General features: G+C 42.2%; 1 protein-coding gene and 1 long non-coding RNA gene across 5 annotated transcripts in view; one reads left to right on the top strand and one right to left on the bottom strand.

Annotated features, from left to right (window-relative positions):
• LOC138750405 (contactin-associated protein-like 2) overlaps window positions 1–24647 on the top strand; it is a 2015431-nt gene that overhangs the window by 1343727 nt on the left and 647057 nt on the right. The gene's annotated exons all lie outside the window — the stretch shown is intronic.
• Window positions 1795–8368, bottom strand: LOC138750438 (uncharacterized). The gene is made up of 2 exons (XR_011349341.1): window positions 7706–8368; window positions 1795–3171 (listed from the first exon to the last, which is right to left on the bottom strand). It is a non-coding gene; the product is annotated as an uncharacterized lncRNA (long non-coding RNA).

The following is a 24647-nucleotide window of genomic DNA, read 5'->3' as shown; positions in this document are numbered from 1 at the left end:
TAGATTAAGATGGAAAGATTTACATGGGCAAATAGATGAACTGAATTGGAAAGAACTATGTAAAGATAGTATGACAAATACGATAAATGTGAGATATAGACTGGTTCAGTCTAACATCTTACATGAATTATATCTTACACTACAAAAATTAAATAAATTGAAACCAATATTATCAAATTTGTGTTTTAGATGTGATCAAGAAATTGGAACATTTTTACACTCCACCTGGGTATGTCCAAAAGTAAAACCATTTTGGATAGGTATTGGGAATTGTTTACAACAAATTACAGGAGTAAAATTTCCTCAAGATCCAATGTTAGGAAGTGTTATAGGAATTAGACCAAAGTTGAAGTTAACTACATATCAATTGGAATTTGTGAAAATTGCTTCAGCAACATCAAGAAAATGTATTGCAATAATATGGAAATTGGATATTGATTTGAGTTTGGAAAGGTGGAATGCTGAAATTTGTAGTTACATACCACTTGAGAAGATAACATGTGGTTTAAAGAATAAACTTCATATATTTTGGAAATATGAAGCCCATTTTGCAAAAATGGTATTAATCTTTAATTTTTGAATATTTCTTTGGAACCCTTAGTCTTGATAGCCTCGCCCAACAACAGCAAGAATATATAAAACACATAAATCCACATACATATATAAATATATATATTATAAATATATATTTATATTTATACATCCATTCCTTTTTATTTTTCTTTATAACCATATTGTATATTGATTAATGTCATTTATGCATATTCAAGGTGGAAAATTCTATCAATAAAATATTAATAAAAAAACAATTCTCCCCAGGGCCCTACTATTCACTAGATTTATTTATCATTGAATTATGAATACACATCCAACATTTTAATTATTTTCCTTTATTCAGTACAATCAATGCAGTATGCCAAAGAACAATATGAATGTTGGTTTTGTAATGATTGCATTTGGAGTGCTAATCTCAGGTGTACTGATAAGGGATTTCCCATGGTGAAGTTGATTGGAATGCCATGTTCTGTTTTGTTCCAACAGTGAATATATCAGTAACAATGACAGATGCATGGAAGTAATCTACTTGCCTAATTATATCATTTTCAAACATGCAAATTAGTAGCAGAAGTGAACCACTTGGTTGTTCAAGCATCCTTTGACATTTAAAAAGGTAAAAGTTGATCTGCTTCTAACTTCAACTCCACATTTTTTTTTGGCTACTTGCTCCACATACAAATTCCCTGTCTCTAGTTTGAAGATGCTCATAGATTATGCTTCCATCGCCCTTTAAAATGGAGACTTCCAGACACTCAGCCCTTGTTGGAAAAAAAAATCATTGTTTTAAATGGGCTACATCTTATTTTTAAATAGTGTCCACCTCGTTCTCAATTCATCCACCAAAGGAAATATCCTCACTTTATCCAGCTTTCTATATATCTCAAGATGATATTTCATTCAAATTCTCTTGTAAAATCCAGAAGATACACTTCTGGCCTGTCCAATCTATCCTCATTCTAGACCTTCTAGTCTTGTTAACCTCCTCTGAATGGCTTCAAGCATCCTAAAGCAGTATGAACCTCCACTAACGTAATGATTTTTACATAGCTCAAAATCCAAAGCCCTTCACGTGAGCATCAGCAAAGAAAATTTGACATTAACTACAAAAAGAGGTATTGGGATAGGTGAATAAAGTATCTAAAGAATATTTAAAGAAGAATCAGAATTTATTGTTATGAACATGTCACAAAATTTTATTTTGAGGTAGTGTCAGAAATAAAACTTCTCACACATGAGTCTCTTTAAAACTGATGACACGACAAGCTTTATTTACAAGTCTGCAGAGTTGGACTCAACTGGCTTCTCACCAGTTAAGCCCCGATACATACAGTGCATTGATTTTTATACCTTTTTTGCTTGTCCTTCCCCTCCTCTTTAACACTGTTTTAATTGGTTAGTTTTTGCAAAATCATTCTAAGTACACTTGCATTTGTAATTATCATGTTAGTCAAGTACACTACGAACTCTGCACACACTAAATTCTGTTTTTCACTCTTTTATCAATCTTTGGCTCCTACATGTCTCTTTGTGACCATGAAAGATCTCTGTTTGTTATAACATTGTCCAGCTGAACTTTTATGGTAAGCTCCCTGTCTATTCTGGCTTCCCCTTTTATGATTAATCATCACATTTTAACTTAAGCCATTTTAACCTAAATTCTATATATATAACAATCCACCCCTTTCTCTCTTTAAAATGTGTGTATTATATATATATGAATGTGGATTTTAACTCGGGGAAGAGAAACGTTTCATGATAAATTAATCTCGTGCTGAAGTGGACCCCCGCAGACCCAACAATTGGTTACATTAAAAGTTCCTGCAATTCTAGTTGCAAGATCAACAAAAAGGTTATCTCCCCCAACTGCGTGACCGAAACTTTCATGGTTATTTGGATGGACTCGAACTAAGTCCGGCTGTCTTAAAGGGGCAGGCACTTTCGAGAGTGGAGTGGAACTTCTCATTGGAACAGTACGCTGGTGTATGCAAAACCAGAGTCCATCAGGGCATGGTGGGCCTGAGTCACCCTTCCAACCGTTAAGAGGGAAAGGAGTGGTATTAGGAATCTGTATATAATGACCCATATTATTTCCTTCTTTTTCCACACAAGGGGTATATGGATGTTGGGTGGTATTTTCTGCCCAGCATTTCTCAGGAACTGAGGTATGGGAAATAAAATTACCCTCCTTTCTTCCCCAAGTGTGGTCCTGAAACAGGACCACTGTGTCTCTGCATTTCTTACATTTCACACCTGATAAAGACATAGGCAAACTAAGAAAAATCAAAGAACATAACAATAACATTGTGAATCAAGTCTTTCTGCGAAATCGCAAGGTAAGAGGTTTTTCTCCAGGAACACAAGTCCAATCTGAGTTCGTATCAGGGTCCTGAGGCGCCTCTACAGGTCCCTTAAATCTGGATGCGTGCGTCCACCCCTTCTCTCTTGTTCGTGCTGCAGCCTCTGTAGTTAAGAGAACTTGGTATGGGCCTTCCCACTGGGGCTGGAGTTTTTCAGTTTTCCAGGTCTTGATGAGAATCCAGTCTCCTGGTTCCACTTTGTGTAAAGAAAAGTCTAGAGGCGGTGTTTGTGCCAATAGTCCTCTCTTTCGTAAATCTGTAAGAGAGCGTGACAGTGCCTGTAAATAGTTCCTAACAAATATATCGCCTTCCCCCAAGGTGGGACACCCCTCAACTGTACTCCAGAAGGGAAGCCCAAACATCATTTCATAAGGGGACAACCCTACATCTTTTCGTGGGGCAGTACGAATTCTTAATAAAGCCAGGGGCAGACACTTTATCCAAGGCATTTTAGTTTCCACCATTAATTTTGTCAATTGCATTTTTAGGGTTCCATTCATACGTTCAACCCTCCCTGAGCTTTATGGATGCCAAGGGGTATGCAATTTCCAAGAGACCTGTAATGCATTACAAATCAATTGCTGGATTTTTGAACAAAAATGTGGACCCCTGTCTGAGTCTATAGAATCCATTATACCATATCTGGGGATTATCTGCTCTAGGAGGAGGCGAGCTACTGTAGAGGCTGTAGCATTTACTGTTGGGAAGGCTTCCACCCATCGGGTAAAGTGATCTATTACCACCAACAGATACTTCCATCTTTGGACTTGAGGTAACTCTGTGAAGTCGATCTGGATACTTTGAAAAGGGCGTATGGCTAATGGTTGACCTCCCATGGTCCCTGTCCTCATTACCTTTTTATTAATTTTTGTGCATAGGTGACAGTTCTGCACCTCCTGTTGGGCCAAGGTGTAGATTCCCTTACACACATATTCTCGAAGCACTGTGTCACATAAGGCTTGGGTGCCCCAGTGGCTCTGATGATGCAGGTGTTTTAAAATATTGCGAGTTATTTCTTTATTTAGAACCATTCTTCCATCTGGTGTCTTCCATGTTCCATCAGGCAGCTGGCTTGCGCCCAGCTGAGCCATGTCCTTTTCTTCCTTAGCAGTGAAAATGGGAGCCTTCTTTATGCCTTGTCTTATTGGGATTAAGGTCAGCAAACGGACTTCTTGTTGCATGGTTGCCCTTTTGACTTCTTCATCAGCCAGTCTGTTTCCAATTGCTGTCGGGGTATCTCCCCTCTGATGGCCTGGTATGTAGACCACTGCTATTTCCTGGGGTAATGTCAAGGCTTCTAAAGTCAGAGTAATCATCTGTTCGTGTGCCAATTCCTTTCCTCTTGATGTAATTAGACCACGCTCCTTCCAGATCTTACCAAAGGTATGCACTACCCCGTATGCGTATTTGGAATCAGTGTAAATCGTTCCAGTTTTCTTTGCCAGTATTCATTTTGGAAAGGAAAGCCACTGGGTGTCGCTGACCGCCTTTTTCCTGTGTTAAAACCCCCACAGCTGTTCCTTGGTTATGAGTGACAAATAGCTGGAAGGGCTGTTTTAAAGAGGGCAGAGTGAGTACCGGGGCTCGTGTCAGGCGATGCTTCAAGTCCTCAAACCATCCCTCCTCCTCCTGGGTCCATTTCAATGGATATTCATTTTCATTTGTCAGCTTTTCATACATAAACTTCACCAACGCTGAGTAGTCCTCTATCCATAACCTACAGTAACCTAAGAGTCCCAGGAATTGTCTTATTTCCTTCTTATTACGGGGTAACGGCATTCTAGTGATTCCCACAATCCGTTCAGGGGTAATCTGTTTCTGTCCTTTACTTATCTGGTGTCCCAGATATACCACAGTTCTCTCAACGAACTGTAACTTGTTCCTGGACACCCGTAGACCCTTTTTCCCCAGATAATTCAAGAGTCTAATTGTATCTCCCCTCATTTCTTGTTCCTTGGGTCCTGATAATAGTAAATCGTCCACATACTGCATTAGTTGGGAATCATCAGATTGTGGATAGTCCGCCAGGATTTGTTCTAGCATTTGTCCAAACAGGTTCGGAGATTCAGTGAACCCTTGGGGCAATACAGTCCACCGAAGCTGTCTCCGTCTACCTGTCCATGGATTTTCCCATTCAAACGCGAACATATCTCTACTTTCCTCTTCTAATGGACACGTCCAGAAGGCATCCTTCAAGTCGATAACACTAAACCACTCATGGTCTGGGGGAATCCGACTCATAATAGTATAGGGATTAGGCACCACTGGGTGGCGGGTCTGAACAATAGCATTCAAACTTCTTAGATCCTGAACTAGGCGATAGGATCCATCTGACTTTTTCACTGGGAGTATAGGGGTGTTATAAGGTGACATGCATTCTTCTAATAGTCCGTCTCGTATTAGAGTCTCAATTACCGGCTGTAGCCCTTTTCTCCCTTCCAAAGAAATAGGATACTGACGTTTCCTTACCGGCTGATGACCTGGTATTAATGTGACATGTAAAGGTGGGATGTCCAGACCTCCTCGATTTCCCTCCTTATACCAGACTCTCTCGTCAATCTGCCGTTCATCCTCTTCCTTTAGAGCACAGAGGTGGACTCGCACTTCTCCGTCCACAGGGAGAGCACCCAAACCTAGGGGAGCCTGTAAGTCCCTTCCTAGGAGGTTAAATCCAGCCGACGGTAACAACAAGAGGTCTTGTACCCCTTCTCTTTCTTCCAGTTTCACTGTTACTTGGGGAATTATTGATACCATTCTGGGAGCCCCTTCTATCCCAGAAATTTTCAAATTACTTTTTACAGGTTCAGTCCCGATTGGCACAGTTATTACACTACTTCGTTCCGCTCCTGTGTCCACCATAAACACCACCTCTTCTCCCTTGGGACCAATTTTTAGTTTTACCAGGGGTTCCCTCTTATACTTGGTCCCCAACATTTGGAACCCCTGACCCCCCTAATCTTCTTCCATAAGTTCAAGGGCACGCAATTCCCTCTTGTATCGGGGGCATTCCCTCTTAAAGTGTCCTTCCTCATTGCAGTAATAGCACTTAACGAACCTCCGGGGTCTTCCCTCTCTTGGATATCTTGGATTGTTTAGAGGAAGGTTTTGTTTTCTTTCCCCTCTGGATTCGGCATTCATCTGTCGGATAGTCTGTACCATAACCTTTGTCGCCCTCTTTTGATCTTCTTCTTCTCTCTGCACATATACTTTTTGCGCCTTTTTTAACAGGTCGCTTAGGGGTTTTTCGCTCCAGTCCTCCTCCTTTTCTAGTTTCTTTCTAATGTCCTGCCATGATTTGGAAACAAATTCAATTCGAATAAGCTGTTCACCCATTGGTGTACTAGGGTCCACGCCCGCATACTGTTGGACATTCTTTCTCACCCTCTCCAAAAAATCAGTAGGGGACTCGTCTTTCCCCTGGTGGTTCCCAAATGCCTTGGTGAAATTGTGACCCTTTGGCACAGCCTCCCGTATCCCTTTAATTGTCCACTCTCTATATTGTCTCATACTTGCCAATCCCTCGGGTGTTCGTTTGTCCCACCTGGGTTCATTTAAGGGATATTTTTGTTCATGGGGTCTGGAGTCCCCAGGTTGTTCATATTCCTACATGAGGAGGGCAGCCCGTCGAATCATCTGCCTCTCCTGGGGTGAGAATAATGTTCCCATTATTGCCTGCATCTCTTCCCACGTATATGTGTTTGGTCCCAGGAATTGGTCGAGCTGTTCGGCCAGTCCTATAGGATCTTCCAATAACTTTTTCATTTCTTTCTTAAATCCCCGCACCTCTGTTCTAGTTAGGGGAACATTCACATATCTCGTTCCCCCTCCCGGTCCTCCCATAGGAACTTCCCTCAGGGGATTTAGGCTTATTGAAAACTTTGATGGTCCTGGACCAGTCTGGGATCTTGTCCAGGGTCAGTTTACTGGTGGAAGTTTAGGGTCCGACTCCCTTAATTCATTCTTTTTTTCCCGGCCCCTTTCGGGGCAATCAGATTCATCACCTTTCCCCTCCGGTAATGAGCTTTCCTCGGGCGCAATAGGCACCGGGGGAATATAAGGAGGGGGAAGGTTGTCCAGAGGTTCCCACTTCTTTTCTCCCGCTACCCTCAATTTAAAACATTTTGTTAAGGATCCTGGCCAGGGAACCCAACAAAATGCATATGGTGACTCTTCTTGATTCACCTTTGGTCTTGAATTTACATATATGTTTAATGCTTGTCTAACCCAATCCTCATCAGATCCAAATTTCGGCCACCAGACCGAGGAACCTTTAATAGGTTGTTTCGACCAAAGGAGACAATATTGAACCATCTTTTTCTTGTTTTTGTCTCGATATCTTTTACTAGCCCAATTTTCAAACATTCTCCCCAAAGGGCTGTCAAGGGGAACTCCCAGGAATTGTCCTGAATTTTCAGACGAGCCCTTAGATTTTGATCCTCCCATTTTCCCACCTAGATCCGTTTATCGTTGCTGAGGATCCTCTCGTTCTGGACCCTACTCCCTTCTTCTCAGACGCCTCGTCGGAGGTACTGTCCCTCCTTCGGTTACCGCTGAGGTTTCCCTGGGGTCGACCCCTCTCTTCTCGGCACTTCGTCGGAGGTGCTGTCCCTCCTTCGGTTACCGCCGAGGTTTCCCTGGGGTCTATCCTAGAGTCCCACGACAGGGTCCTCACGCCACGACAAAAGCTCTATACCTGATCTATTACGTTAGGTTTTTTTTTTATCCTAACAGGTGTATCCCATTACACCTGTTACCCAATCCCCACACCACAATCGTAAGTCGTCACTTACCGGTGTCTTCTCGGGGATTGAACCGTCACCCTTCTCCTCTCCGTCTTGTCGTGTCACCTTGTCCGGATACCACTCGCTCAAGCCGCCCGAAGCGACGAGCAAGGGACTAGGAGCCGCTGAACTCAGCGAGGTGCACCACCTCCGATGTCCCTCTTCTCGCCTCCCCCCACGGCTGGAGTGTAGATCCCGGACGAGCCCCCATTTGTCAGAAATAAAACTTCTCACACATGAGTCTCTTTAAAACTGATGACACGACAAGCTTTATTTACAAGTCTGCAGAGTTGGACTCAACTGGCTTCTCACCAGTTAAGCCCCGATACATACAGTGCATTGATTTTTATACCTTTTTTGCTTGTCCTTCCCCTCCTCTTTAACACTGTTTTAATTGGTTAGTTTTTGCAAAATCATTCTAAGTACACTTGCATTTGTAATTATCATGTTAGTCAAGTACACTACGAACTCTGCACACACTAAATTCTGTTTTTCACTCTTTTATCAATCTTTGGCTCCTACATGTCTCTTTGTGACCATGAAAGATCTCTGTTTGTTATAACATTGTCCAGCTGAACTTTTATGGTAAGCTCCCTGTCTATTCTGGCTTCCCCTTTTATGATTAATCATCACATTTTAACTTAAGCCATTTTAACCTAAATTCTATATATATAACAGGTAGCATTGCAGTGCAATTATTGCTATAAAATTACATTTAAAAATAAATAAATTGTCTTTAGTTCTTAATATTGATTTGGCTCCTAAACCTTTTTTTTGTTCTATTTTGGAATAAGTAAGTCGGCTAATTTAAATGAGTTTGAGCTACAATCCCATGTAGTTGCCTTTACTCTTCTTATACTTATGCTTATGAGCTATACTTATGAGATGGAAGGATGCTGTCCCTCCTACACACACTCAATGATTTTCTGATATGATGGTGTGCTTGACTCTGGGGGGAAAATATTACATGGTCTATTAATGTAATAAAGCTTAATTTTTTTAAATTTATGGGGTCCTTTTAATCATTTTCAGAATTTATAAGATTATTGGATTCCATTTTACAGTTTAGCTGTCCTTTCTTTCATACATTAATGGAACATCTATGTTTAATCATAACTTCACAAAAGAAGGGTTAGAAAATAAATACATAGATTTGTGCAAAGATAAGAGAAAATGAGGGAGTGTATGTGGCTTATTGTCCATTTAGAAATCTGATAGCAATGGAGAAGAATCTGTCCTTGTGTCACTGGGTATTCATCTTATACCTCCTTTCTTTTTGTAGCAGTGTGAAGAGGGCATGGCCTGGGTCCTTAAGGATAGAGGCTGCTTTCTTAAGGCACCACCTCTTGCAGATGTCCTCTATAGAATGGAGACTGTTGCCTGATAGCTCTGTATACCACTCTGTTGTTTTATTTTCTTGGCCTGTGAATTGGCATCTCCATACCAGACAATACCCAGAAATGCTCTTTTGAACACCTGTAGAAATTTGCAAGGCGGAGAGAGAGGAAGTGATTCTGAAAAAGGAGTTCAAAAATGTATAATAGTACTGTTTTAGCTGAAGGCATAGCCACCAAGGGTAGCACAATCAATTTAGAGCATGCTGAAGAGATCAGAATTTGAACAATGTTGACATGCAGGATCATTTTAGGATTGGAGCAGAGTAGGGAAAGGAGCAAGGACATGGACAGATTTACACATAAGAATGAGAACTTCAAAAATTAGTGTGAACCTGTTGTATATCAATCAGTAAGCCCAGGGTGTTGAAGATATGTGAATTCATGACAAAGAAAGAAAGAGAGCAGCAATGTTGATAGCCTTACTTTTATAATTTATCTCAGTGAGTATATTGTGAAAAATATATCACCTATTTCTGAAAGAATGCAAAGCAGAATATTTGAAACAAGAAGTCTGACTTTCTTTTGGAAACCAACTTTGGTGCATATATATATATGCAATAGAATATTCATGGAACATTGCAATACAGAAAAGACCAACTACATAAACCTACTCCCACCCTTCTCATACCCATAACACTATTTTTTTTTTATCAGTTGCATTAAGAAAAACATTTTCCTTAAAATTCATTGGGGACACATAGCTGAAATGCTTAATAGTATAACATAAAAGAACTAAGTGGATTTCTCAATAGGAAGAGGCCATGGGATTTGAAATACAATAAAACTTGATGTGGAATGTAATAATCACCAATCTACCAAAATGATTCGCTTGATTTGCTCGCAGAGCCTTGGGAAAGATGATGACTCATCTTCCATAAGAAGATTTAGAATATATGAATGTTGAAATTAGATGTAAAGTGACTTTTGCATTGTGAAGCCAGAGTTAATGTCTCACCCGACTCTGGAGCAAATGGAGTAAGTTTCCTGAGATCAATTTCAATTTGACATTTTGGGGTGCATAAATCCATGAATCTCAAAGCCATTTGCAAGCTGCTCACATGGCCAAATCTACCACTTTATTTGTTAAATTACATTAGTTTTTGGCAAAAATTACCTCTCCTTGCCCTCTTAAAAAAAAAATTCTCACTGCTTTTTGGATTCACACATAAGTAGTCTCCAAACAAATGATTAGAATTCCAGCTAGGCTGAAGTCAGACTGCAAGCAAGTTACAGAGCTTGCAGCTATTGATGTGAAATTAGAAAGTGCGATTATAAATGTACCTTAACAGATGGAAGAAAATCTACACATGTCTTGGGAGGAATTGGTTTAATGGAGCAAATAGCTGTTCATCATTCCATGCTTTATGATTAATAGTTTGGCTCTCTCATATTATTATCTGGTGACACAACACATCAACCTATTAGCTTCTGACACATTATTCTGGCGCATTACTCTTCTTGGAATAAGGAGAGAATAAAACACCATTCCAAGTTTCTCAGCGGCCTTGTTGCTTTTTTTTTGTAGGCCTCACTGTGTCTGACTCCTTGTCATAGAACTTCATTAAATATAGAGCAACCAGAAATTCAATGTGAACCACTTGTTTTCTCTCATAGACAGGTGAAAAGCACAATTTATGTTGGCATTTAGCTCAGATGGTGCAACCTAACAGCTACTAATTTGTGGATCGCAGGCTGCATGCAGCATCTAATTGGTTATTTAAGCAGGTTATAAGTTAAAATGCCATTAGTTGACACTTAAACCACAGTTCATTATTGTAATAACTTGCAAGCATTTTAATATAATTCCTGACTTAAGTTATGGGAAAAATGCTGGAGCCAATTATCAAAGAGGCGTAACAGAATTAATCCACGTCAGCATTAATTTATGAAAGGAACGTAATTGAAGATTTAAAATTCCTTTATTGCCATGTAATAATACAGAAAATGTCATATTCCTTTATTGCCATGTAATAATACAGAAAATGTCATATCACTCAAAATTTCCTTCACCCTGCCATAAGGCAGATGAAGAGTCACTATTGGTGTTGCCCCTTACTGTAAGAGAGAAAGAGAAGCAGAAGAAAGTTCCTTCAGACACACCATGTCTCCGTGGTTTCGCCTCCAGTGCTCCTGCAGCCTCTACAACCACACAGGCCCCTGTTTGATCCACCAGCAGTTGGTAAGCTCCAAAGTCATTTAAATGAGTACATCAGATGCCTGAAAGAAAGCCTTACCCTGACGTCAATGTTTTTCATGGCCTCAGGATGATTAAAAGTGCTGTACATGTCTTAAGGTGTCATGTCAGAAACCTGATAGCAAATTTTTGCATATCCAAGATCACCACAATCAGAAATGTAAAATAACCAGATAGTTCATGACATGGTCTAAAGATTAGGACTCCAAACCTAGTTTAACTGATCTTCTCTGAAATAATTTCAAGAAATCTTTTGCATCCACCTGGATTTGATCTGTGTCAAGACCTGAATTTAGGCATGAATTCACAACCTTTTGGCTCGAGGTCAGAAGTGCTACCCATTGGTGCATTTTAATTCTTTCTTACAATTTATTGATATCCCATTTTCTTTCTTTCTTTGACCTTCTGTTTGACCCAAAATGTGAACTTCCACATACATGAATTAGATTGGATAGAAACTCAACAGATGTTTTTAAACAATTTCTTTTGATTAATTGTGCAGTTGTTATTTCTGCTTTCTGAAAGATAGTAAAGTATTAAATGAAGGATATCAAAACAAATTAAAATTTATAGTCAGAGTACATTCATGACATTGCATACAACCATAAGATTTTTTTTCTGAGGGCCAGGCAGAATTTCTACTTATTGATAGTGTAAAATATACTCAAAGGAAAGATATGTACAAAAAGAGAAATGTGAAAAAAGAAAACAAAAAAAAGTGCAAATACAGAGAAAAAAAAATTTTCAGTAATAAATAATTTGTAAAGAGTCCTTAAATGAGTCTTGGATTGAGTGTTGTTGAGGAGTCTGATAATGGAGGAGTAGCAACTGTTCCTGAACCTGATGGTTCAAGTTTTGAGGCATCTACTCCTCTTTCCTGGTGGCAGCAGCAAGGAAAGAGCATGTCCTGGATGGTATGGATCTTTGATAATTGTGGCTGCCCTCTGACAGCAGCATTCCTTTTAAATTTTTAGATGGTAGGGAGAGTTTTGTCAGTAATGTACTGCACTGTCGCAACTATTTTTTTTTCAGGCTATTCGCTCAGATATTGGTGCCCCCATACCAGGCTATGATGCAGCCAGTCAGCACACTTTCCGCACACATCTCTGAAAGTTTGCCAAGGTATCAGATGTCATATTGAACCTTCACAAGCTACTGAGGAAGTAGGGGCATTGATGTGCTTTTTTTCATGATTACAATAGTATGTTGGGTACAGGAACGTTCCTCTATGATAGTGACTGCCAGGAATGTAAATTTGCTTAACCTCTCCACCTCTGATCACTGATTGTACACCTCTGGTGTTCTCTTCCTAAAGTTTACAATTAGCTCCTTGATTTTGTTGACGTTAACTGCAAGGTTGTTGTTAGTACATAATTCAGACAAATTTTCAATCTCCATCTCTGCTAACTCATTTCCTTTTATATTTATATGTATATGCCAAACTGCATGAGTTTTTCAAGCTTTGTTGGGACCAAGGTAAACTGCCTCAGGATCTTCGTGATGCCACCATCATCACTCTGTATAAAAACAAAGGCGAGAAATCAGACTGCTCAAACTACAGGGGAATCACGTTGCTCTCCATTGCAGGCAAAATCTTCGCTAGGATTCTACTAAATAGAATAATACCTAGTGTCGCCGAGAATATTCTCCCAGAATCACAGTGCGGCTTTCGCGCAAACAGAGGAACTACTGACATGGTCTTTGCCCTCAGACAACTCCAAGAAAAGTGCAGAGAACAAAACAAAGGACTCTACATCACCTTTGTTGACCTCACCAAAGCCTTCGACACCGTGAGCAGGAAAGGGCTTTGGCAAATACTAGAGCGCATCGGATGTCCCCCAAAGTTCCTCAACATGATTATCCAACTGCACGAAAACCAACAAGGTCGGGTCAGATACAGCAATGAGCTCTCTGAACCCTTCTCCATTAACAATGGCGTGAAGCAAGGCTGTGTTCTCGCACCAACCCTCTTTTCAATCTTCTTCAGCATGATGCTGAACCAAGCCATGAAAGACCCCAACAATGAAGACGCTGTTTACATCCGGTACCGCACGGATGGCAGTCTCTTCAATCTGAGGCGCCTGCAAGCTCACACCAAGACACAAGAGAAACTTGTCCGTGAACTACTCTTTGCAGACGATGCCGCTTTAGTTGCCCATTCAGAGCCAGCTCTTCAGCGCTTGACGTCCTGCTTTGCGGAAACTGCCAAAATGTTTGGCCTGGAAGTCAGCCTGAAGAAAACTGAGGTCCTCCATCAGCCAGCTCCCCACCATGATTACCAGCCCCCCCACATCTCCATCGGGCACACAAAACTCAAAACGGTCAACCAGTTTACCTATCTCGGCTGCACCATTTCATCAGATGCAAGGATCGACAATGAGATAGACAACAGACTCGCCAAGGCAAATAGCGCCTTTGGAAGACTACATAAAAGAGTCTGGAAAAACAACCAACTGAAAAACCTCACAAAGATAAGCGTATACAGAGCCGTTGTCATACCCACACTCCTGTTCGGCTCCGAATCATGGGTCCTCTACCGGCACCACCTACGGCTCCTAGAACGCTTCCACCAGCGTTGTCTCCGCTCCATCCTCAACATCCATTGGAGCGCTTACATCCCTAACGTCGAAGTACTCGAGATGGCAGAGGTCGACAGCATCGAGTCCACGCTGCTGAAGATCCAGCTGCGCTGGATGGGTCACGTCTCCAGAATGGAGGACCATCGCCTTCCCAAGATCGTGTTATATGGCGAGCTCTCCACTGGCCACCGTGACAGAGGTGCACCAAAGAAAAGGTACAAGGACTTCCTAAAGAAATCTCTTGGTGCCTGCCACATTGACCACCGCCAGTGGGCTGATAACGCCTCAAACCGTGCATCTTGGCGCCTCACAGTTTGGCGGGCAGCAATCTCCTTTGAAGAAGACCGCAGAGCCCACCTCACTGACAAAAGGCAAAGGAGGAAAAACCCAACACCCAACCCCAACCAACCAATTTTCCCCTGCAACCGCTGCAATCGTGTCTGCCTGTCCCGCATCGGACTTGTCAGCCACAAACGAGCCTGCAGCTGACGTGGACTTTTTACCCCCTCCATAAATCTTCGTCCGCGAAGCCAAGCCAAAGATATATAAAAACACAGTTCACTACTGTGGTGTCAGCAGATAATTTAAAAATGGTTTGTCATGCTAAGCCATGCATTCACAGGTATAAAGGAAGTCGAGCAGGAGGCTAAGTTTGCAGACCTGTACTGCTCCAGTGGTGATAGAGGTTGTGGAGAAAGTGCTTTTGCCGATTTGCATTGACTGGGGTCTGGAGGGGAGGAAATCCAGGATCCAATTACACAGTGAGGTATTGATGACTAGGTCTTGGAATTTGCTGATCAGTTTTGAAGGGATGATGGTTTTGAATGCTGAACTGTAGTCAGTAAAGATGTATGCATCTTTGATGTCCAGGTGTTACAGGATTTTGTGTCGAGCCAATGAGATGACATCTGCCACAGACCTGTTGCTGCTGTAGGAAATTTGGAATGGATCAATGTTGCCACTCTTCTTCTGGCTCTCCATTTCATATGATGATGGTTCCTTTCAGTCAGTTTGCGGGGTTTGATATGAGGATACCCTACTCCTCAGAAAGGAACAGCATTTGCATGAATTAATTTAGATGAGTAGGGGGTTGCACAGGTCCAGATCCATCCTCTCGACATCCCTTCCTGGATCCAGTGGGATAGTGAGGTCCAAGATGGCTGAGGAAGTTCTGTTGCAATGAATGGCCAGACCCACATTTGATGCAAGGGATGCCCTTTGCGCTTCATGGCACATGTTTGCTAGATGATTACTGATCTTACAATAGGGTTCATCCACCCTTTGACAGGTCTTGTTTTTCATTCTGCAGGGAGTCTAGCCACCCTTCTACCAGGCAAGCTTAGTGGGTAAGCCAGTTTAGTTGCCGACCATGCAACTGGTAGTACTGGGTTAAAGACCACTCAGACAGGAGCTGATATGCTTCAACATTAGGCTTTCAAAATACTTCTTCACTGTGAAGAATGTCAGTAATAATTTTGGCAGGTTACCAGACTCTTCTTGGACATCAGTATGATTGAAACAGGTGGGTACTGTTCCCTGTCAGAGTTAGATGTTTAAGATAACCATGAAACATTGGCCAGTTAGTTGGTACAAGTTGTTTGTACTCGGCCAGATACTCCATCCAGTCCAGATGCTTTCCTAGGATTTACTCCTCCTGAAGGCAGCTGTATATCCATATATTTAATGCAGGTTGCAAAATCAATTTGTTATTTGATATATATTATTGATGAGGCCATATTTGAATTGTTGAATGGAGTACCAGACCCACAAAGTATATCTATTCAGTGGAGAGTTTTTAGATTGAATGGGTGGGAAGTTTAGAAAGCTGCATGTTGTATGTTATTAAAAGCAACCCCAACCAACCAATTTTCCCCTGCAACCGCTGCAACCGTGTCTGCCTGTCCCGCATCGGACTTGTCAGCCACAAACGAGACTGCAGCTGACGTGGACATTTACCCCCTCCATAAATCTTCGTCCGCGAAGCCAAGCCAAAGAAGAAGATATAAACTATCATCAGTGGAAAAAAAATACATTGTGAATGTGTGAACATACTTTTAAATATAGACTAATGAGACGAACTTTGAAAATAAGTGGAAAGGTTGAATAGATTAAGACTTTATTCCTTAGAATGTCAGAGAATGAGTGGAGATTTGAAAGAAGATCTCAATATTATTGGGGTTTGAATAGAGTAAATGCAAATGGGCTTTCTCCACTGAAGTTGGTTAAGACAAGAACTAGAGCACATGGTTGAGGATGAGAAGTGAAATGTTTAAGGGCAACACAAGGGGGAATTTCTTCATTCAGCGTGGAATGAGCTGCCAGCAGAGATGTGGGTTTGATATGAATGTTTTAAAATAGATTGGATAGGTACATGGATGGGAGAGCTATGATCTTGGTGCAGGTCAATGGGATGAGATAGAATAAATAGATTGGTATGCTTTTGAGCTTCCATGGTAATTTCGGGAGATAATGTAGATAAAAGTTACTATTTTGGTAGTGTTTGCCACTGTTGACACAGAATTGCACCTGCTTTGAAAATACCTTCTCTTGATCCAATGTTAAATCATAAAATTAGAACATAGAACAATACAGCACAGTAGAGGCCCTTCATCCCTCAATGTTGTGCTGACCCATATATTCTTTCCAAAAAATTATTGCACTCATTGGTGTTTTTGCAACAGAAAGTCCAACATTATTCTCAAGAACCAACAAATGGTTAAAAGTTTTGATGGTGATTCTTGGAGGAAGTGTTGTTAATTTTGAAGACAAGATTTGCTTCCAGCATAGTTTTTAATACATTAAAATGTGAGAAGCCCAGAATATCATTTTTTTTCATCTGCTCCATTTTTTTTTCTCCTGTAAATAGCATTGTCTTAAAATGTCTCTGAGTCACAGTCCCATGCTCACATGTCTGTCCATGGCCTTGTGTACTGTCCCATCCTGACCTCCCGCAGATTGGAGGAGCAACCTCTTATTTTTCGTCTGTGCAATCTCTAGCCAGATGGCATTAACATTGAATTTACTGCCTTTCACTAAACCTGTTCACCTTTTCTTTCCCCTCCCCTTTCCTGTCTCTCCAGTTCTAAACCCCCAACCATCCCTCCTCCCCCTAATTGCTGCTGTCGTCTCCCTCCTTTCTCCACCTATAATCTCCTGCTTTGCTACCCCCTCCTCCCTCATCTCTTTTGTTCGAACATCTGCCAGCATTTTCCCATACTTTGATGTAGGGCTCAAGCCCAAAATGTCGGTGATGTATCTTTACCTTTGCTCCTCCAGCATTTTGTGTTTTTACAGTATCTAGATCATGTAATCTTAGATAACACTCTTCACAGTAATTGTTTTCCATACTTCAGATATTTGTTGTGAAGATGGAGTTTATTTCAGATAATCCAGACACAAGATGGACTAGATATATCACAATTTATGATGTTATTATCCAGTTTTGATTTACTGTTAACATAAGATGCAGTGAAAAAGTGGAATTATATTCCACACTATCCCATCTCTTAGGAACAGCTCCTGTCTCAGAGATGAATGTTTTTGTGCAGAATTTGACATGTGCACCTGTTCTGTCTCTGCATGATGTTTTTCACACCATTGCATCTATTTAACTTATCACATTTTTCTTTTGGCTTCAAGTTCCTTAAATACACTTATTCAAATAACCTTTCCTCTTCTAAAAGTAGACCACTGAGCTCCCTCCCCTCTCTCCCGGAGTTCCATTGTTTCGGGGCCTTTTCCTGCCTCTTCCTCCTGATGTTCGTGCTCCATCCTCCAGGACTGGCAGGTTATGAATCAGTGTGTCGGCAGGAATCTCCTCCCAAAGGCTCACCAATTCGGGAGGCAGAACAGAGTCCAGCGCCCTTCTTCACCATCAAGCCTCCTTAGGCAAAGGTTAAGAAACGGCAAACTCTGAATTCAAACCACCTGCTGCCTTGTAGGTTTTGCCTCTTCATGCAAAGGCTAGGAGAAGGTATCACTGACTTCAAATCCCCAGGCTTGGCTAGCCCAGCCATCAGTACCTGGAAAGGGCCCCAATATGGGCAAATAGCACATGTCAGCCTGGCAGCAGGGGCTGGCAGCTGTGACAGAGAGCGGGAAATAGTTTCCCTAGCAGTCTGCAGCAGCAAACTCGGTGGGCAAATGATCCGTCAGGACAACGGCCAGCGAGCACTGTCTTGAAACTGACCACTGTGGGGCAATCCTGCGTCACTCTGGCTGTCATGCCTCAAACTCAGCCAGATCCAGTGGTGTGGGACCCAGATGGAGGCATTTGACCTGGGCAAGCACTCACTTCCAAGTCCTTGCCCCGGCACATGGTGCTTAAAACTCTATGGAAAACAGAACAAATAGAATTCAGTGACTGACAACTTGGGAGCCCCTTCAACGGGAGGCTCTCTTTGCCCGGGAGGGTCGTCGTGTCCGGCAGGCGCAACCAGGTCATAATACTTCAACTGCCCCTACAGTTATTTCCACCAGCAACATTACCATCAGCTTCAATGTCATTATGGAAAGAGAGAAATCAGGGCCAAGGATTGAGGTTTTTGATTGGGGAAAAGCTAGATTTGAGGAGATGTGAAAGGACTTGCAGGGTGTGCATTGGGAAAATTTGTTTTATGGGCAGGATGTAGTAGAGAGATGGAAGTCTTTTAAAGATCAGATTTTGAGAGTGCAAAAGCTTTATGTTCCTGTTAGGTTAAAAGGAGGGGCAAAAGGTTTGAGAGAGCCGTGGTTTTCAAGGAATATTGGAAACTTGGTTCGAAGAAAAAGGGAGGCGTACATTAGATATAAGAAGCATGGAGTTAAGGAGATGTTTGAAAGATACATTGAATGTAAGAGGAATCTTAAGAGAGGAATTAGGAAAGCTAAAAGAAGGTACGAGAAAACTATGGCAAGCAGGGTGAAAACTAATCCAAAAGAGTTCTACAAATATGTTAATGGTAAGAGGAAAGCTAGAGACAAAATTGGTCCCTTAGAAAATCAGAGCGGAAAACTGTGTGTGGAGCCTAGAGAAATGGGGGAGATATTGAACAGTTTCTTTTCTTCGGTATTCACTAAGGAGAAGGATATTGGGAGATGTGAGATAAAAAAAAGCAAATTGGGTAAATATGGGGAATATAGAGATTACAAAAGGTGTAGTTTTAAGGCTTTTGAAGAATATAAAGGTGGATATGTCTCCGGGACCAGACGGGATCTTCCCCAGGACATTGAGAGAAGTGAAGGAGGAAATAGCAGAGGCTCTGGCGGTAATTTTCCAAATGTCATTAGATATGGGGATAGTGCCGGAGGATTGACGCATTGCGCATGTGGTTCCGTTATTTAAAAAGGGTTCAAGGAGGAAGCCTGGCAACTATAGGCCTGTAAGTTTGACGTCTGTGGTAGGTAAATTAATGGAGAAAATTCTTAGAGATAGTACTTATAAACATCTGGATAGACAGGGTCTGATCAGGAGCACTCAACATGGATTTGTGGGAGGAAGGTCATGTTTGACCAATCTGATTGAATTTTTTGAAGAGGTGACTAGGATTGTGGATGAGGGTAGCGCAGTGGATGTTGTCTATATGAACTTCAGTAAGGCCTTCGATAAGGTACCACATGGAAGGTTAGTTAGGAAGTTGCAGTCTTTAGGTATAAATTTTAAGATAGTCAAATGGATTGAACATTGGCTGAAAGGGAGAGGCCAGAGAGTGGTAGTGGATAATTGACTGTCAGGTTGGAGGCCGGTGACCAGTGGTGTGCCTCAAGGATCTGTATTGGGCCCATTGTTGTTCGTTATATACATTAATGATCTAGATGATGGGGTGGTGAATTGGATTAGTAAATATGCAGACGATACTAAGATAGGTGGAATAGTGGATAATGAAGAAGGTTTTCAAGGATTGCAGAGGGATTTGGGCTGCTTAGAAAAGTGGGCTGAAAAATGGCAGATGGAATTTAATGCTGATAAGTGTGAGGTGCTTCATTTTGGTAAGAAGAATCAGAATAGGACATACGTGGTAAATGGGAGAGCATTGAGGAATACAGAAGAGCAGAAAGATTTAGGAGTAACGGTACATCGTTCCCTGAAGGTAGAAACTCACATGAATAGGGTGGTGAAGAAGGCTTTTAGTATGCTGGCCTTTATCAATCATTGCATGGAATATAGGAGTTGGGAGGTGATGTTGAGATTGTATAAGACGTTGGTGCGGCCTAATTTGGAGTTCTGTGTGCAGTTCTGGTCGCCTAATTACAGGAAGGATATAAACAGAGTGGAGAGAGTGCAGCGAAGGTTTACCAGAATGTTACCTGGGTTTAAGCATCTAGAGTATAGGGAGAGATTGGACAGATTAGGTCTTTATTCTTTGGAGCGTAGAAGGTTGAGAGGGGATTTGATAGAAGTATTTAAGATTATGAAAGGGATAGACAGAGTGGATGTGGATAGACTATTTCCGTTAAGAGGAGGAAAGATTAAAACAAGAGGACATGAGTTAAGAATTAAGGGGCAGAGGTTTAGAGGTAACATGAGGGGGAACTTCTTTACTCAGAGAGTGGTAGCCGTGTGGAATGATCTTCCGGGAGAAATAGTGGCGGCGGAGTCAATTGTATTATTTAAGAAAAGGTTGGACAGGTATATGGATGAGAAGAAGATGGAGGGTTATGGGCATTGTGCAGGGAGGTGGGACTAGAAAGGGGTGTTTGGTTCGGTGCGGACTAGAAGGACCTAATGGCCTGTTTCCGTGCTGTAATTGTTATGTTATGTTATGTTATGTCACCTCCCCATGGAAGTCTGGCATCTTCGATCTAGAACTATCTCGTCTGGGCATTGACATCTCTCCCCTCAACAAGAATTGGCTCAACGGCAGTGGCTCTATCCACGAGGAACACTTCACACTGTTCTGGAGCAGCCATCGTGACGGAGAGAGGCCCAAACATGGAGTTGGCCTGGTGGTCCACAACCGTCTGCTCAGTTCCATTACACAACCTGTCTGCCTCTCACCACGCTCAATGTCAGTGCGGGTTCACCTCAGAAGTGGCTATCTCACTGTTTTCTCTGCATATGCCCCAATACTGGCTGCACAAGAGGATGAAAAGGACACCTTTTATGCTCTCGTGGAACAAACAATCAGAAGATTGCCACAGGGTGACAAAATCGCTCTTTTGGGTGAATTTAACGCCCGCATCAGCTCTGACAATGTGGCGTGGAAGGGAGTCATCAGTCACCATGGCACAGGCAAAGTCAAAGACAATGGCCTGTGACTTCTTCAGCACTGCTCCAGCTTTAATCTATGCTTCCCTCCACATTCTTTGCTGGACCCTCCAACTCCAAGGCCACATGGATGCATCCACATTCATGCCACTGGAACCAGCTTGACTACATCATCCTCAGAAGGAAGCAACTAGCTGCTGTCACTCATGTCACAGCATGCACTCAGCTGACTGTAACACTGAACTCACACTCGTATGATGCAGACTTAAGCTGCAACTCAAAAATTTCCACAGGGGCACCTCAAAATCACAGGCCTGACTCAGCCCCACCGCCTTTAAAGACTACTTGCTCAGAGCAATTCAGGGAGCTCCTCCACAGCCACCCTGCACTGTGCATGGTTGATGAACACCCCGACAACACCTGGATGAAAGTGAAAAACTCTGTTCTTGCTCATGCAAAAACAGCTTTCGGAATCCAGAAATGAAACCAGCCTGACTTGTTTTGTGCAAGTGTGGACAAATTTGTTTCAATACTGTCCAAGAAAAGAGCAGCCTGCCAAGCGCTACAGCAGGACAAGTCTGCATCAATGCTGGCAACTTACCAGTCTGCTAAGCAGAAAGTTCAAAGAGCCACCAGGACAGTGATGCAGGATACTGGAGAGATCTCAGCGCGTGCATCGAGAACAGAGCAAATTGCAGCAACATCAGATGGATGTACAGCGGAATCAAAGGAGCTCTAGGTCCAGTACCTAAGAAAACTGCTCCACTCCGCCTCTCGACGGGAGTCTCCCCACAGACCTTGACTCTCAACTACACCGCTGGGTTGAACATTACAGCTCTCTCTACGTAACACCAGTCGATGTGGATCCTGACATCATCAACAACACCTGTCCTAGCAGAGTTAGATGCTGAATTTACCATCACTGATGTCAGAAAAGCAGTCCACTGCATGAAAAATAACAAATCACCTGGAATCAATGGTATCCCCTGTAAGATCTTGAAGCTTGGCGGCGAATCGCTCATCTCCAAGCTCACAGTACTATTCAAAACATCCTGGCTCCACCACTGCATCCAAAAAGATCTGTGGGATGCGAATATTGTGACCCTTTACAAGAACAAAGGTGACCTCCAAGACTGCAACAACTACTGTGGCATCTCATTGGTCAGCCTTGTAGGCAAGATACTCTGTCGTGCAATCCTCCCCTGTCTGCAAATTATCGCCAATAGAATACTGCCTGAAAGACATTGTGGCTTTCAACCATCTCAATCAACTATCGATATGGTCTTCACCTTCCGCCAACTGCAAGAGAGATACATCGAACAACGCAAACCCCTCTATGTTTGCTTCATCGACCTTACCAAGGCCTTTGACTATGTTAGTCGCTCAGGCCAATTCCATGTCTTAAAATGTCTTGGCTGCCCTGACACAGTAATGTCCATCATCGTCCGGTTTCATATTAACATGCAGGCCACTGTCCAATTTGACGGCTTGAGATCAGAAGAGTTCCCAATCCACTGGCATAAAACAGGGCTGCAAACTCATTCCAGTTCTGTTTGGCATTTTCTTCTCTGGTCTTCTGCGCCATGCCTTTCCGGAAGCTTCAGGCATAGCCCTGCACACAAGGAGCTCTGGAAAACTTTTTAATCTATCACGGCTCTGGGCCAAGACCAAAATCAGAAGAGTTATGATTCAAGAATTGCTCTATGCAGATGATGCTGCCTTCGTGGCTCACTCCCAGCAAGAGCTGCAAGCATTGTGCGACGTATTTGCATCTGCCTACACTGAATTTGGTCTGAAAATTAGCCTGGGAAAGACAGTCGTCTTTAGCCAACAAACCCTTGACACTCCATCAATTACCATCATTGGGTCAGTGCTCGCCAACATAGAGAAATTCTCCTGCTTGGGCTCCACTATGACAACAATGAACTCACTTGACGCAGAACTGGACACATGCCTGGGAAAAGCATCCACTACCTTTGGACGGCTCCGTGCCCATATGTAGAATAACTGCCACCTCTCTACCAAGTTGAAGATCCGAATCTATTGCTGAGTACTCTTCTCTACGGCTGTGAATCCTGGGTCACATACAGAAAGCAAGAACACTGTCTTAACGCATTCCATTTCGCTGCCTCAGATCCATCCTAGGCTACTCGTGGCACGACAGAGTCACAAACATCCAAGTCCTGGAGAAGACTGGAAGTACAGACCTCTACTCAATCATCCACCCTCGCCACCTGCGGTGGGCTGGCCACTTTGTCCATATGGAGGATGGCCGATTGCCCAAAGATGTCCTCTACGATGGGCTACCAGATGCTCCCCACCCTTATGGCCATCCACGTCTTTGCTACAAAGACGTAATCAAGCACAATCTCCAGTCATTCCATGTCAACCGTACTGACTAGGAGGACCTTGCAAAAAATCACACTGCATGGCGATCCACGATTTGCAGTGGCACATCACAATGTGCCAACAACTACAAAAAGTTCTATGAGGGCAGAAGAGCTACAAGGCACCGTGTTCATCTTCACTCGCCACGATGATGATGATTCCTCTTCTTCTTAATAAGAAAGTATGGACAACAATACTTTTTGGCTTTGCAAAACATTCCACACTCCCACTACAAAAATTATTTCTTCTATATTTATCTTATATTGGTTCCCTACATTGGCAACCTCTAAGTCTATCACTCTCAATTTTTTTATAATTCTGAAAACTTTTATTGGGTCACCCAATAATGGGTCCAACTCTGCTGGAAAAATTGCCAACTATTCAAGCTCACTTCATAATTGTTTAATTTAGTTGAGAAATACTGCATGATATTAGGACCTTATGGCCAATGCAAGCTTGCTGCCCAAATGTACCTTTGTGACCAATTAACTTATTAACCTCATACATATTTGGTAGGAAACTGAGCACCCAGAGGAAACTCATGCAGATATGGAGAAAATATACAATCTCCTTAAGACAGTACCAGATTCAAACCTGGGTCACTGGTACTTTAATAGCATTGGACTAACCACTACACTCATGTCAGTAATTGCACATAACAGTTTTTCTTTTACTTGTATATATTCAGAATCAGAATTTATTGTCAGGAACAAGTCATGAAATTTGGTCTTTGCGACAGCATCATACTTGTACATTCATTTTATATCATCTTCCTACATCACTGTAAGAAAAAGATAATTATAATAATAATGCATGAGAAGTAAGGCAGTGTCTTTGGTTCATAAAATTATTGATTGTTCAGGAATCCGATGGGAGCGGGAGAGAAGCTGTTCCTGTGACGTTGAGTGCTCGTCTTTAGGCTCCTATACCTTTTTTGCAATGGTAGCAGAGGGAAGATGGCATGGCCTGAGTGGTGAGGGTCTTTGAGGATAGAGGCTGCATTCTTCAGACAATGCCTCATGTAGATGTCTTCGATGGAGTGAAATCTAGTGCCTGTGATGGTGCAGGCTGAGTTAACAACCCTCTGCAGTTTATTCTTGTCTGTAGAGCTGGCACCAGTCAGAATACTCTCCACAGCACACCTGTAGAAGTTTACAAGAGACTCCAGTGACACGCCAAATCTCCTCAGATACCTAACAAAGTATAA

The sequence above is a fragment of the Narcine bancroftii genome, chromosome 1 (genome assembly GCF_036971445.1).
Source record: "Narcine bancroftii isolate sNarBan1 chromosome 1, sNarBan1.hap1, whole genome shotgun sequence".
NCBI lineage: Eukaryota > Metazoa > Chordata > Chondrichthyes > Torpediniformes > Narcinidae > Narcine > Narcine bancroftii.
Note: the sequence above shows the minus strand (reverse complement) of the source record. Positions and strands in the feature narration are given on the sequence as shown.